Raw genomic sequence first — 16,196 nt, 5'->3', positions numbered from 1 at the left:
AGCAGGAGCGTTCCATATATGCTTGCCCAATTGCAATTCTGCTCACCTTAGGTTTGGGAGAAGCAGAAAACATCATCAGAATGACAAGCTGACAGCAACAGTACTGCAGCGATGTGCTGTGGGAGGAGGAAAAGGAGAGGAAGAAAGGGCATTTCCAAAAGAGATCAAGACGTGATGCTGACATTATCACACCCCAGGGAGAGGGCTGAAAGCATCCAACTTATTTCATTTTAAAACCTTAGGTTCATTCAGATTTCCATTCCCAAAGGTAAGCAGCCAATTTCCTATCTCCATTAATAATTCAGCTTTGCTGCATATTTGCTATTTCATATGTCATCTCCACCTTAGTGTGTAACAGTTCATTTTGGACAATATCTCCTCAACGTTATGGAAAATATCTTTCTCTTTCTTATTATAAAACATTTGCAAATTTCTTCAGTTTCTAGATCAAAGCTATTGGAGTGAGTCCAGGAAAAGTGGGGCTTTTTTAGCCTGTGGCTGCTTCTCAATCAGCAGGTCACCAAAGGTTTCAGGATCAAATGTTAACACTGCTTGGGAAGACGTCCATAAGTTACTGAACATTTCAGCACAGGAAGGAGGAAGCAAAGAGCGACTCAAATCGAATCCAGGATTTCTTGTTTTCAGTAAGACAGAACCAAATCTCTTCACAACTTCGCCAAAACGCGTGATTGAAGGCACATGGAAACACATGTCGTAGCTTAATGTAGCTGTCCCTGAAGTCCACGAAGACATCCTTGTAAGGTTTTTGTGGTCTTTGGCTCAGACACAAAATGCAGACAAAGTGCTGATCAGAAAAAGGACTGCGCAGAAGTCAGTAGAGAAATGAAACCCTATCAGGGCAGGCTGAAAGGTTAGAGATCAAGTTAAACTGGGTGTGAACTTCTCCAAAATACAGGTTGGAGGGAAGTTTTTTTATTCCTAGAGAAAAAAACTCTGAAAAATTTGGAGCCAGATCCAAATTACCTCAAAATTTGGGAGACATTTGGGTTTGGGTTTCTGTCTCACATTCATGCTAAGTATAAATAAGGGGAGTACTGCGAGAAGGGGTTCTTTCAGTAATCTAATCACTGGTGCTGAGCACAAGCTAAAGCAAACTGGAAATGGGAACCAGATCCCAAACTTTGTGTTCAAGCTTGAAATTAAATTTCTCCCCCGCTAAGTTCTAGCATCTAGCTCTTCCGAGTGTGAAATAAACCACATTAACTGAGCCAAGCAAATCAAAAAGAGACACCCCTCTCATGCCAGGCTGGTGCTGTTGGGATGAGAAGCTGCTTGCGTAAGACAAACTTGCTTTATACTCCCTGCAACGAATAAAATAAAGGCCTAACTACACTAACATTTTAGATGATAACAGAGGTATAATTTGCAAAGGGCTAGTCGGAGGGTGTCTCTTTCTCTCTTCTTACACCAGGACTATGACAGACATAGAAACTTGTTGGAAGCTCCTTCTATGATCAGGACCAAAGTGCCTTCACCCCCGCAACCAGTTCACAGAAGTTCAGATAAGGAGCTGCTATTTCCGTCTTTAAGCCTAGAGCTGACGACTGCTCTTGGCCTCGTCAAATGTGCAACATGCTCAAAAACTTGTACAGGGCAGAGTTTTACCAGAGGGCAAAATTTGGCCAAGGGTATAAAAGCTCCAAACATCCAGGGCAGAGAAAAGCAGGCATCAGAGTGAGGCATCCCTGAAAGCAGTAATAAAAAGGTAATCTTCCTTCCTTCCTTCCTTCCTTCCTTCCTTCCTTCCTTCCTTCCTTCCTTCCTTCCTTCCTTCCTTCCTTCTTTCCCATAAAATAAAGTAACAGATGATATTTGCAGTGCTGACAGAACTTGCTGTTTGCTGAGGCTGAGATATAGCCATTGGCTGTTTGTCTAATGCAGATAAATAAGCAGATATCAGAGTAAAGGTCAATGAAGTATTTGTCCTATCCCTAAGTTACACAAGAGTGTGTCATCATGCGGATCATAGCTCAGCGTAGCTACCCTGGCTTGTGTTTTAGGAGCGTTCATTCTTGTCATCCCAGAAGTGAACATTCCTGCTTTTGACATGTAAAGAGGTAGTTGAACAAAGTTCAGGAGGCACCTCCCAGAGAGAGAGCTCCCTAACATTTTCATGGGAAAAGGGCTGCTGGCCAAAACAAGAAGTGTGTCAGCAGCATGTGTTCATATTCAGAAAGTACATTTTATGAATCCATGGTTTTGCAGTCAGAGAATGTCAGAAAGCAAGCACAGAAAACCCCTCCACATAGTTTACCCAAATATGTGGCCCAGCATAGTCCAGGAGGAGAGAGGGAGTGGGGAGGGAGGAGTTTTACATGACTGAAAGAGCTTTTTTTTCAGTGTGCAGCCGTACTAAATACAAGAAACATGAGTAAGACCCATGGGAGAATGTGAGGAAATCCCTCTGGAGCAGTTAGAGGTCAAACCCTGTTTCCTTTGACACGAATCTAAATGTGGGGTGTGCACTAGTGAACCTGGGTATGGATGTGACCCAGTGGCTCCATACTGGTCGGGATGAAGGTGGCTGGACACAAATGCCAGTGCATCGCTCACACCTCTCTGAGAGAGTCCTCCTGGGCTCTGATGGTACAGTGTTTTTTCTTCCTCACATCACAGTGAAGTCTTCCTGAGGAATCACAACATCGAACAGGACATGGAAAAAGTTATTCTTACTTTTTATTTGACAACTGCCATAGTGCCCTGAGGCCCCAGCTGGAGCCGGAGCTCTGCTGTGCAAGGCATCACGCCACGTGGAGCAAACACCCTTCCTGGCTTTCAGCGTTGCTCTCTTCCCTGAGGAAGAGTCGCCACCATGGGATGCTTTGCCGCCCCATGCTCCCCCTGCTCGAGGTAAGAGCCTTCGGGTGGGCTCAGGACTCCAGCACAAACTCTGCTCCGGGAGTTGTGTCTGTGAGCCCATCTTCCAGCTTTGCCTCATCTCTGTTCAGCGGCTCTGACTTCCCAGGCCCTCAGCAAAAAAGAAACGTAGCTGCTTCATGCCTCTGTGACTTCACACAGCAAATTTCCTCCTGCAGCTGGCTCTGTGCCCTGTATTACATCACTAGAAGGTGGGATAATACAAGGCTGGGTCTATCTTCATATGTTGTCAGGATGTTTGGGACAGTAACGTTTTCCAAGCCTCCTCCACTCGTCTCCAGGAGGAGGGAAGCTGCAAGCCTTGGAAAACCAGCTGCTCAGGCATATAATTCAAGCACAAGGCTGGTGCAGTGAATCAAAGACAATGCAGGAAAGGATCTTGACTCTCATTACCATGAATGAGAGAAAGCTGAAACCTGTGGCTCAAGCCCCTCAAGAATTTATGCTCTGATATAACTGAAACCTCCCAGGAGATGCTGGGTCAAGATAGAAGAAATAGACAATTTATGGCATTCCTAACATATCCATCTCCTCCTCCAGTGTGTAGCTGGCATTTACGTTAGCAGTGGATTTTACTCAGACAAATGACTTTTCCTGCAAGCTACTATGATGATTCCTGGTTCTTTCCGTGAGAAGTAAGAAGACACACAACAGAAAAGTCAGATGGGATGGAGTAGGAAGTGGAAAAAAATAAATTAAAAATGGTTGTTTATCGACAGCAGCAAGTTATCCCAGACCAGTAACTTCAGCTAGGGTGAAAACTGGTAGAGCAGCTACGTGGTGCCAGCTGAACAGCTGTAGTTGTTCAAAGAACCGACGTTTGCAAGACATGCCAGAACTGTTACAAAGACATCTAAGGACCAATGTCTTCTCCCCCGAGACAGAAGATGAGACATCACTTGTTACTTTCTTTTGTAAAAGGTCCTGCTACAGAAACATCCACATTTCAGAGGGGTGCTGGTGGCCTGATGCCAGCAAGATTTGCAGATGACGGGTGATGTCTGTGCGGTGGATGCACTAAGGTGCTGGGTTCTTGTAACCAGTGGGATGCTCTGCACATGCCATGGTTAAGAAAACACTACTTCCACCAGAAAACAGCTTTCCAAAGTGGAAAGCTTGCCCTTGCTGCCTGTCTGGCCCAAACCCAGACTTTGAAACAGTTATCTATCAAAAGCCACACTGCTTCTTTCTCAGCTTCGGTGTAAATGATCTGCCCTCTGCCCCGATGATCTGCCTGAATTATTCCAGTCACTGACAGTGCCCAAGAGTGACCAGCATCCCAAAGCTGGCCTTGTTGTCCCCCAGTGACACCTCTTGCAGGCACACGTGACAGCAAGGTATCACTCAGTCCCCGTGCCACCCGGGCTGTCAGAAACAGCTCCCTCATACAGCAGAGCAGAAAATAACCCACCCGAAAATCACAGCCTTTTGTTTTTCCAATTAACGCTTCCAGATTTAGCTACTCCAAGACAATCGCTAAGTTATTTGGGGGTTTTGGGTTTTTTTCCTCCTCCATTGTGGCAGCTTCTACTTCTTTCCTTTTTCCGAGCCTGCTTTCTGGCCGCCGCTCGGCAGCTGCCCAGCCAGGGAGCAGGGGGACGCGGGAGCAGGAGCTTACAGGCGCTTTCCCACAGCCTCACTTCTGAGGGATCGCTAACGTTGGCTGAACGCAGGCACTTTGTGAATTTGACAGACATACATGCTGTATATGCTTTCACAAAGGCTAGAAAAATAGGCTGCCAGGAATTTTAGAACTTTCTCTTAATTAGTAAAAGTTACATGAAGTAAGAGGTAGATTTCGTTCCAAGCTTTTTCTCCCTTTGCGCACGATGATATAATTTATTCGGTACAATCGATAAATATCTTTAAACTTGCAAAGTTTCTATAAACCTTTCAGAAAGCAAGAGCTAGCAGATTTGTGAAGGACATTCTGTTTAAGGCACGTTCAATAAGAGATAGATGCAGCAGTATTTTTGCTCTTAATAAATGTAATGTTATTAGAGGGCTTTCAGTTTGCTGGGATACTAGTGAGGGTTTATTTGAACGACGATGTATTTATAGTTTCTGTATTTGACAATCAGCTTTGAAAATGAAGTGTGGGTTAAAAGAGATGTATAATTATGTGCATCCACCTGGGGAGATCTGTATGTTTTATAGAGAGAGGAAGCAAACTTTGCCTTTAAAAGCAGCTCCTGGCTCCAGCCAGGGCATCGCTAGAACTGAACTTTGGGAGCACTTTTAGGAGCATTTGAGGAACTTTCCTTTACAGGTGATGCTGATGATTCCTGACTCCAACCATAGTGGCCAGATGTCTGGAACTATCAGAAGCCCAGTTTCAATTGCCTGTTTTCTATAAGCCATATTTTTTGGAAGGATGGATCAAATTAATCATATTATTAAAACAACGGCAAGGAAATCGGTGACTGCGAGCACAGGGCATTGGTCCAGGGAGAATTAGATAATTAATTGCAGTTGCTATAAACTGACTTGAGCACACCTGCTTAACTGGGGAAGCCAAAGCAATATTTATCTTGACACATTTTTGTGGGAGAATGCTTGGAAAGCTAGGGATATTGTAACGTTACTAGTTTATGTAGTTTTAAGTCTGAATTGTCCACGAATGATTGAATTTCACCGAGCCGTTAATACATGAGACTTACATGTATCCAATTAGGGCTATTAAAAGCATGAATGTTGTGGATAACGTTTCCAATGTTAATTAATTGAAATAGTATCACCCCCCACCCCCCCAGAAGCTGTCTCAGCCAGCCCCCACCAGCTATGATTTATAGCCACTTGGCTTGGCAGTGTGGAAATTTTAAAGACTGAATTCCTGCTGCAAGCTTATTCTTTAGCAGTGAAATTAGGCTATAATTCTATGCAATTTGTTAGGAATGAAATAAAGAAATATTTTTCTTTTAATAATGACGTTGTTTTAGAATGTTGTAAGGATTTGCAAGTTGAACCCCAAAGGATTTCTGTGATGATTACTTGAAGCAAGCAGTGGGCAACCTCTCTAAATTTATTAATTTCAATGGTTACTGTGAAGAAAAAAGTCACCAGGGAAACAAAAAAAAGGCTCACAAATCTGCAGTGTACTTTTTCAGCATGAGCTGGGGCAGGGGTGAGGGTTTCCTATGTTTTGCCAAATACAAAGAACATGTATGAAGAGTCTATAAATTAGCAAATACTTGAAAAAGCCTGAAACAGGAAAAGATGCTCATTATAGGGTGGTGTGGTGAGGGGCGGGTTTCATTTTAACCCTACAAAAGGTTTGAGACAAAACCACCAAGACATCCAGTGGGTGCTCTCTGAATAAAATTCTCTTTTTGGCTCAGTTTTGAGCTATAGGATTTGCTTATTTTTAAAGATTTTAAGATAGCAGAACCTGTTGCATACATTTATGGTTAAGAAGAACCTTTCCTGAAAACGCAGATTAAAACTATTATGCAAAGTTCTATGTCTAAAATGCATCAGCCACAAAAGACAAACTTGTAATGGATTCAGTTTATAATACGTCATCTGACTAATGAAAAGAGATTAGAATAATTATTCAGCCAAATATAAATGGATAGGGAAATAAATCATTTACTTAGTTGATAATAGCTAAGATAACATGCTAAAGTTTTACAACCTAAGAATAAAAGACCACTTTCTAATTTTATTACTTACTTATATAATTTAAAAATAATTATACTCACAGAGTTTTATGACCCGCCATAGTGTTGCAGCACATAATTTGAGAACTATTTGCACACTTTATCCAAACATGGTTCTTGCTGTTGGGACAGGAGGACCTCGTCTGTGCTGTTGTGGAGTTTTTACTGGTCCGTGTGTGTCTCTCAGGGGATGCTGATATTTATGCACAACCGGCCATTTCTGGTCTTTTTGAAACCAGCGTTTATAAGACTGAGGGTGAATTCAATGCCTCCCTTTTAAGTGTACAGCAGGAAGATAAAAACATGTCTAAGCAACTTCACTTTGCCCATAGGCGTGCTGGGTTTAGAGTGACAACTAAAAGGTAAGTAGTAGTGCAAGGTAAGAGAAAAACAATGATCAGAAAAAATAATTAGAAAAGTTCTGGTCAACTGTGTGTGTTGTACCCATAAAAACTGGCAAAGAAAAACACCCAAGTAAAGTATAATTACCAAGTGGGGATTTATTGTTTAAAATACAACATAGGCCAACAGCAACAACTGTTAGTTGTACTAAAATTTTAGTAAGCCCTAAGTGTAGCTGCATAGGTTATGATTTAAGTTACAATTTTAACAATTGATTGAATAGAAATACTTTTAGTAACGGAAATTAATAGTGACACGACAGTAGCAAAATCCAATTACTATTACAGGACCAAAATTGTTACCAACAAGATTAAACATTGAAGATGCATTAAAATTTCCTTCCAAAGAAAGGTTGCTTATCAGTGTGTGATATTGTTATCAGCCCAGCCAGGAGGGTCTCTCCCAACCCTGAGGGAACACTCTAATTTTGCAGAAATAGAGGTTGGGAATATTTAGAGGTGAGATGTTCACTTGATGACAGTGAATTTCATTCTAGGCATGTAAGTATGTTACCCGGAAAGGTTATAGGAAGCCTTTTTCCTGGTTAGAAAGGAAAATGTGCTGGGTTTATAAATTTACTAGAATTCCTTTTGGTTAGTCACAAAGATAAGATAAAATGAAAATGTAGCGATGATTTGTATTTTGTGGAAGCCACCTGTAGAGCAACAAGATATTAATTGCCCTGACAAAACGTTAATTAGAAAGGCAGAATGTAAAATACAGAAAGCAGGGCCTAAACAGCATATTTAGGAAGAGGGCTCTTTTAAACCCTCCTAGGGGTGACACTTCTAGACTGCCCACCACAACACCGCTGCCTGGCTCTGTTGGGGTAGCCCAGGTGAACAACTGCTTTGCTTATAGCAATAAAGAAATTTACCTCTATATTTCAGCTTTAATGAACCCCTGAGTTTCTGTAATAATTTTTGCGTGATGGGTCAGAAATGAAGCTGGCAAAGGTGAGAGGTGTTAATTGTCTGGGTTTTAATCTGAGAATAAGCCAGTGCTATCTATGCTAATGTCACCAACAGAGAAAACTTCAGTCTCCTGCCTCTGGACTTCTGAGTGATATGTGTCTGGAATTTTTTAAGTATCTACAATGTGTTTATTCAGACCCAGGGCCTTCTCTCATCAGTAGGGACCATGAGCATCATCCGAGTGGTCCCATTAGAAGAAGATCGCAACTGGAAGTCCAGGCCCAAGAGCTTAAATCTTATTACAAGTCTCTTAATATAATTTTAGTGCTGACAGGCTGTAGGAAATCTCCAAAAATTTCCTTTTCCATTATCAGATGGAGTGACATTTTTGTTACTACTCTGAGCCCTTGCACAGAGGAAAGGTACCCAAACGTGCAGAAGCTGAAAGAAGACGACAGTGTAAAGGATCCTGGGTGCTGGAGTTTTCTCCCATGAGAAACAAGAGCGGGTTTGCATGATGTACCCGCAGAACATGATGCAGACTATCTTTTTGAATGCATGCAGCAGAAACCTCCAAAACAATCTTGCATGAGCCCCCAAAGGAGGGAGTGGGAACAGTCTTTTTCTTTTCTGTCTTAATCAGCGTGAGTCTCCTTGATGTACAAGATGCTTAAATGCTGCTGTAAAGGATGTGTTACAAAGTATAGGGTTAGGCATGCTGGATCAATCATAGCTTCTGTACCACTAATTCTTGCTACTGCTTCAGGAAGTAAATCCACTGGATTTATATTTTTAGAGGATTTCCATTAAGTCCTGTGCTGTTTACATAGGCTTTATATTTAAGGACCTTATGCAGACCTAAATCTGATTTCTGGAACTTAGAGAGGGATCGTGTGTCTCAGCTGTAGTAAAATTTAACCCCGAGCCAAAACTTTGAGCACAGTCAGTCATCTGCAGAGTATGGGCATCAGCCCATTACCTAAGTGGTGTCAGAAAATCACCCTCTCCAGTCTCCCAGAAGAAGCTGACCCACACTGCTTCTGTTATGCTGAATTACTTAAATTTGCTTTGTCCATCTAGACAATGTTGAAATCAACACACGAGTAGAGCTTTCATGGCTTAATTGACAAAAGCCTGCAAATATGTATTTGTATAGCTTTACATGATGATGAGTTGTTCCTGTAGAGAATCAATTGCATCTGATATTTTCAGCTGTGACTAGGATTTTGCTCAGTTCCATTTCCTTCTCACTTTACTTTCCAGCACAGAAAACCTCTTCTGTTCTTTTGTTTATACAGAAGAGCATTCTATATTCTCCGATGACACTTCATCCACACGGCAAAGCAAGTTCTCAATTTATGCTTTGAGCTCAGCATGATTTTCTCCTTTTTTTTAAAAATGCATTTTCTTCCTATTACCATGGACTGACATTGGCATGACCTTCCACGGAACAGCCCAAGAGCTTTGCTGGCATACACTCCCTGTCCCTTAAAAGGAGAAGAGGAGTGAGAGCTTCCAAGCTGCCTATTGCAAGACAACCCGTGTATCTGGCAGACAGCCCCTGAGCCCTCACTCCTCCTTTGCTGAAGGGGAGGTCAATGAGGGTGGTCAAGAGGGAAAAAAAAATTGTTCAGCGTCCTGGTTTCAGCAGAGATAGAGTTAATTTTCTTTCTAGCAGCCAGTGTAGTGCTGTGGTTTGGATTTAAGATGAGAATGACTTTGATAACACACTGGTGTTTTAGTTGTTGCCAAGCAGTCATGGACTTTTCAGCTTCTCATACTGCCCTGCCAATGAGCAGGTGGGGAGGGCACCCAAAAAGCTGGGAGGGGACACAGCCAGGACAGCTGACCCAAATGGGTCAAAGGGATATTCTATCCCATAGGACGTCATGCTCAGCATATAACGGGGCGGGGGGGGGCGGTGGGCAAGGAGGCAGGGCAGCTCGGGAACTAGCTGAGTATCAGATTTGGGTGGTGAGCACTTGTGCAGTTCACCACTTGTTTTGTATATATTATTAATATTAATATCAATATCAATATTATCACAATCCTTTTCTGTCCTATTAAACTGTCTTTATCTCAACCCAAAAGTTTTCCTTTTTTTTCCTTTTCGATTCTCTCTCCATCCCGCTGCAGGGGAGTGAGCAAACGGCAGTGTGGTTGTTTTAGCTGCCATCCGGGTTAAGCCACGACATTCAGATACACGTGCTAGCTGTCTGAGGGGGCCACCATGCCGTTAGGAGATCACTTGCCAGCCTAGGGAGGTCAGGTACCAAACACCATGCCTGGCACAACACCTACGCCTATGAAGAGGACCCAACTGGCCTGGGGCCAGTGCTGCCTTGACAGATGGGCAAGTGTGCAAGCATCCAAGTAGGTGTAGGCTGGGTACCTGTTTTGGGATGCCTTAATGGGCATCTGCTCTGAATTTCTGTGCCATGACTGAAGGGAGGCACCCAACCTGATCTCAGTCACTATGCAGCTGTAGAAAAGCTACAAGCTGGATTTTGGACTCTCAGTCCTCATCTATACCTGCTTCAAGGACATTTACATTGCCAGAGTGATCCAAAGGGACCTTAATACATGAGAATCAGGCTTAAATACGTGCTTTGATCCAGAAGGAGGTGCTGCCGAGTGTACCTGCCCTCACGGCCGAGAAAGGGAATTTGTCCTTCTGGGGCCCTTGTAACAGGCAGCAAGAAGCACTGGGAAGAGCTGGTGCCTCTGATGTACCCAGTTGTAGGCATTGCTGTAGGGACAATGCACCCAAAAGACTAAAAGGAACAGGAACATTTGGCTGGCTTTCAAAGAGAAACATGGTGAGGGTAAAGTCTTCTGACAGACTTAAAAATTCTGTAACATCTGCCAAAAAACGTATCTGTCTCCTTTGTCTTCGGCCTCTCCTCTAACTGGTTTTTGTGTGACAGCAACAGCTAGGAAGCTAGATAAGCCCATCAATCACATTTTATATAAGCCATCAATAACAATATTCAGTCACTAGCACCGTAGGCTGGATGGAAATCCATGCCCATTCATTTCAATCAACATGTCACTTTGATGATGTAATTTTTAAACAACAAGAAGAAAGGAGGGAAGCTTCTTCATACAGCACAAGTATATTCAAACTTTTCTTTTCCAACAAATACTATGGAAAAGAATAGCTACAAAGCAAAACTAGCTACAAGGTTATCTACAAGTGAAGGTGAACCAGGCAGGAACACAGCCATGAAAAATGATGTGCATGGCCTTAGACAGAGTTGCATTTTGGGAACTGAGCTTCACTTGCTACACAGATGTTGTTATATTTAGGCACAGATTCTTCCTTCAGACACTCTTGAACAGGTCTAGCGTTCCTCTTTGTAGCACGAGCAAGCCTGCACACCTCGTCCACATGGGGCAGCTCAGTCACCTCTGTCCCAGCAGACGCAAGGTGAATTCCTTGGCTTTTATACCAAAAATATTGTGTATAAAAAAGCAAATTTAGACCTTAGATGTTCTGAATTTGATGTGTGTTTAAAAAAAAAAAGTAATCCTAAGTCTGATCCCTTAATAGATGATCAGTTACTAAGGGATTTTCTTTTGTGGAATGCTTCGTGAGTATATGATAGCAAGTTGAAAAATGCTAATCTTGCAGCTTTTAAGACAGAAATATTCTGTGGCTTCAGGGAAATTTAGCATGCATTTAGCAGTGAAGGGCTCAATACTGCACTGCAGACCAGTCTTCTGAAACCATCTTGGCACAGATCACATCTCCAGGCTCATGCAAAGCCACAGCAAGATTTTAGCCCTAGAGACATCCCCTGACGCATGGCTGCCTTCTCTTCTCCCAGGCCGCTTCCAGCTGCTGAGCTCTCCTTACAGCCACGACAGATGTGCAATGTGCCCTTCTTCGGCCTCTTTACATGAAACCTGGCCTGTCCCAGCTTTCATGGCTGCATAATATCATCGTGTTCAGGAGGGAGAGCAATATTGGGAAGGTGTTACATGCGGTTGCAGCTTATTTTAACAACACCGTGGCTGAAAACCACAGCACCTCATGACCAGAGGACTCTTTTGCCGGCCAGGGAGCTCTCTCCACTGAGCACAGCTCAGCACTGCCAGCCCATGTCCCACCAGGTCTCCCTCTAATCGCATCTGTGCACACAACAAAAACATATTCCAGGGCCTTCACAATTTGTTGAGATTATTTAATGAAAGCAGCTTTCAGAGGCAAGGATGTCACTACAGACTGCATGTTTAAAGGTATGTAACAGTTCAGAGAGGGAGATAATCATATTAAAATTTGGCTTTACTCGGCAAACCTGACCAAAATGTTGTCCGTTATAATTCCAATGGCATGATGAACTGTCAGTAGCAGGCCTAGAAGCTGCAAAATAATATACCATCAGCAGGCTGCACACACCTCCCGGCTGCTTCCAAAGGCAGCTGCAAGCAGATCCTGCTGTGAGTACGCTGGCAGCAATCGTCGCTGGGGAGGCAGGAAGGCAGGGGATGGCTGAAGGGCACCGGACCAGGGGATTCCGTGGTTTTCCCCACCAGCCTGGTGCCTCATCCCTGTCCCTCCTCCATCTGAGCAAGAAAGGACTGGAGAAAGGAAGACGAAGCCAGACCCCCTGGGGTGGGATGTGGCAGTTCCTCACTTTAGGTATCTAAAAGTTATTTTTTCAAAGCCTACATTGGGCTCCCTCTCTAACAAAGCCAATGGAGAGATCCTTTCTGTCCTCAGACGGATGACGACGATCCCTGGGCTGAAGCCCTCTCAGGACGTGCCTCTCATTCCGCACTGATACAGATGGTGCCCAGATGACCAGTGTCTGCTTAGGCTACACCTGAACGAGGGATGTGGGAGTACTCCCACGGGCCAGGGTCCAGCCGCACTGCTACTTGCAGCCCCCACCAGAGCAAGGCACAAATTCCTCCTGGAGCGTGCAGCTCACGCACTGACCCAGGCAGAGGCACCACTTGCTGAGCCACCCAGGCGAACCATGCAGGTTCACACCCGTGTCCAAAGCCAGCCGTGGTTGCTTCCTGGTGCTGCATTTCAAAGAACTGAATCAAAACTGCTATATTGCATCTTTGAGGATATTTGCTTGAGAAATAGGACCCCAGATGAGCAACCTTTTCATTATATGTGAGTTCTCCTGAGCAGGGAGAAACACTTTGAGCTCCCCCCACTTTGAGGGGGAACACTCACGTGGCCTTGAGTGTCCCTGAGTAATCTATTAACAAATCTTCTAGTTCAAGTATGTGGTATTAAAAATACCAAACCCCTCAGCCATTCCCTATTGTTGAAAGTGAACAAATGCAGCCAATTACATCCCATTATCGCTGTATTTCACCAACACAGAGCAGTTAATTGGTGACACCATCAGGCTAACTTCATAAAACACAAGTGAGTGTCACACAAACCTGTGTTCTAGACACTGTCAATGAGTAATGTATTATTATAGTATGTCCCAAATTTCTGTTTTCTTCATTTTCCTGTGCTCTCTTGACACGCTGAAATAATTATTTAGGCCCCTTCACTCTATTTACATGATTCTTGCAAACTTTAATCACTAATTGTTTTTGAAAGCTATGGCCTATATTCTGATTTCCTTTAAAACCTTTTTTTCTATAGCGTGCATTTATCTTCTAAATATACAGCATCTACATACCCTTTTGCTAATAAAAATGCATTAATATGTTTCCCTGGACAAAATACTTAAAAATGTTACGTAGGGTTCTGCAAGACAAAGAGAGATGGTACCCAATCCCACATTAGGGCAAATTTGTACTTCTGCAGTATAGCTAAAATGAGTTTATCCCAGTTTCTGGTGATTCTTCACAAATACCAGGTTGCACAGCGTGGCTGCCTTCTCCCTGCTACTGCTGAAGAGAGCATGATAAAAGGAAAAAGAAGATAGCTAGCATACAGCATGCCGGACTCTGGCCACCACCAGCTACCAGTACAGTAGTGCAGCTTGTGGGCTTCATATTTATACTTGGAAAAGTTCACCATGGGGCAAGATAAAGGAGTTCAATTACAGCACCACTGTACCTTTGCAGTCACCTTCTTCGCTAGCTCCCATCACTTTAGGCTAACAGCTAAGGGACTAGCCCACAATTTTAGAAGTATCCAACCCATAAATTTCCATGTGTAACTACAATTACATTAACTGAAAGGCATGTTCAAGGTTGAGGAAGCCGAAGATGACAGTGTTCAGATTATGTCATTTGTGTTCAGATGATGTCAGTTGTTTTCAGAGGAAGTCAGCGGGCCAATGACGCCGAGTACAAGGAGGTCGCAGAAATCTCAGAGGTTTCTCAGAGCATCAATCACCTATCTTCATATTTCCTTTGGGTTGTTGGAGCCAAATTCATAGCTGCTCCAAACGCAGCCGAAGCCTGCAGCTCCCACATACGCTGGGTTGCTTTCTGCGTTCAGCACGCAAGAAACAGGAAAGTGCAGCAGAATACGTTATTCCCCATTTCACCTCAGACCGTACCGTACCCTACACTGCAGGCCACGCAGCCATAAGCAACAGAGAAAACACCCAAGGAGTGTCAGGCTAGTGTAGTGCCTTTCCCAGATGGCCTTGCAGTGCCACCTTCAGACCAAACCAAGACATGCCCCATCACTCTACCAAGGGATAGCCCATCCCGCCTTCACATGCACTCCAGCCCCAGCCAGAAGCCCTCAGCCCCTGCTGAAGGTGGATCCACAACACGGCCCAACTTCAGATCCGGACTGAACTTCGGTTCCCTACAATACGGCAAAGGAAAACAGAAGGATCTGACCACTTGCAATGCTAGGTCATTAAAAGCCATGTTCAAATCTGCAAAGTCCTAGAAGTCTGGTTATTTTATTTTGGAAGAAAGCTTTTGCAGAATACCCCATCCTGAGTCTGGCTCTGAGAAGATCTTGTGAGTCCTCTTCCATTCCTAAGGTGTCAGACACTAATATTATACCATAATAACCAGTATATATACTGGTTAGTAAAAACTAGTAAAAAATTAGATTAGCAATTTTAGAGAAACCTCAACATGACCTTCTGGGCAGCAATTTCACAACCACAACCAACTATAGGCACAATAATTGTGGTGAAAATAATGTGAGGAACAAATGATAGTATTTAGATCTGCAGATAGAATTCGACATAATGTGTCTGTTTTTACACGACCCAGGAGTTTCTAGCAGGTGTAAACAACAGAAATCATGAATCAGAAGATGAATTAAAGATTTGGCTTTTGGGTTTCTAAACCCTCATACTCAAGATGGGCACTGATGAGGTCAGTTCTAGCTATTTATTTTTTGATTACTCAGAAAGAATGATCTTATTAATATACAGTACCCTAGATTCTCAAATCACTGAGGTATCAGTGATACACTTTCTAACCTAGTGCAATCTTTCTTCATGATTTCTAAATTTTACCCTTTGTTCTAATTTTCTCTGTAAAGCAGATATACTGAAACACCCAATCCTATTAATCTCTCACGTTCTCCTGTCTGTGCTTAACCATTCTTCCAACCTCCATCTTCCTCTTCAGTATTACTAATAGCTTTTATAGAAAGCTTTACAGTTCTGATGTATTTTATTGGCATCTGTGTGTAAACTAACCGAGAGTGGTTAGAGGCAGAGGAGTGTGGCATTAGCACAATGATATATTTATTAAATATAACCTCCACGTAGGCAAGCTTATCTTGCAAGATACACATAATAAAAAGCAAGACCTGAAAAGACTAATTTGTCTTTTAGCCTAAAGTAGTTTATACAGTGCAAGATGTCTAAATCTTCATGTTCTCTTATTGACATAACATGACATATTTTTCATCACCTAGTAAAATCTGTGTACTTCTGTGTTAACCAATCTTTGGGGATTTTTTTGTTAGAACTTTGGGGTTTGGTTTTTGTTTGCTGTTTGTTGGGGTTTTTTTCTTTTCACAAAAATAACCAACATCTATGAGAGATTCAGTGACATTAGACCAAACTTCTTTAAGGCCTGACCTCAGCCTCAAAATGTACCATATTTGGGGGGGCAGCTGTCAGCCACAAAGTTCTGGTCTGTGACATACTGGGATGCAGCTCACGTGGAGGCCCCCCAGCTTCCTTCAGCGTTATGGGGAGCAGATACCCAGAGACATGGTCATGTGTGGTATTTTAGACCTCAGTATCCTCTGCGCATGAGGTCTATGGTAACTTAGGGAACCTGTGTATATAACCTCTAATTACTATTAATAGCATGAACTTATTAAGCAGTTGGTTCTTTGAAAACTGTAGCAGGTTTCTTTGTCCATATGTATCCATGACATCAAGAATAATCAGCAGATTCTCTGAGGGGT

This window comes from Grus americana, chromosome 3 (assembly GCF_028858705.1).
Source record: "Grus americana isolate bGruAme1 chromosome 3, bGruAme1.mat, whole genome shotgun sequence".
NCBI lineage: Eukaryota > Metazoa > Chordata > Aves > Gruiformes > Gruidae > Grus > Grus americana.
This window is presented reverse-complemented; position numbering follows the sequence as displayed.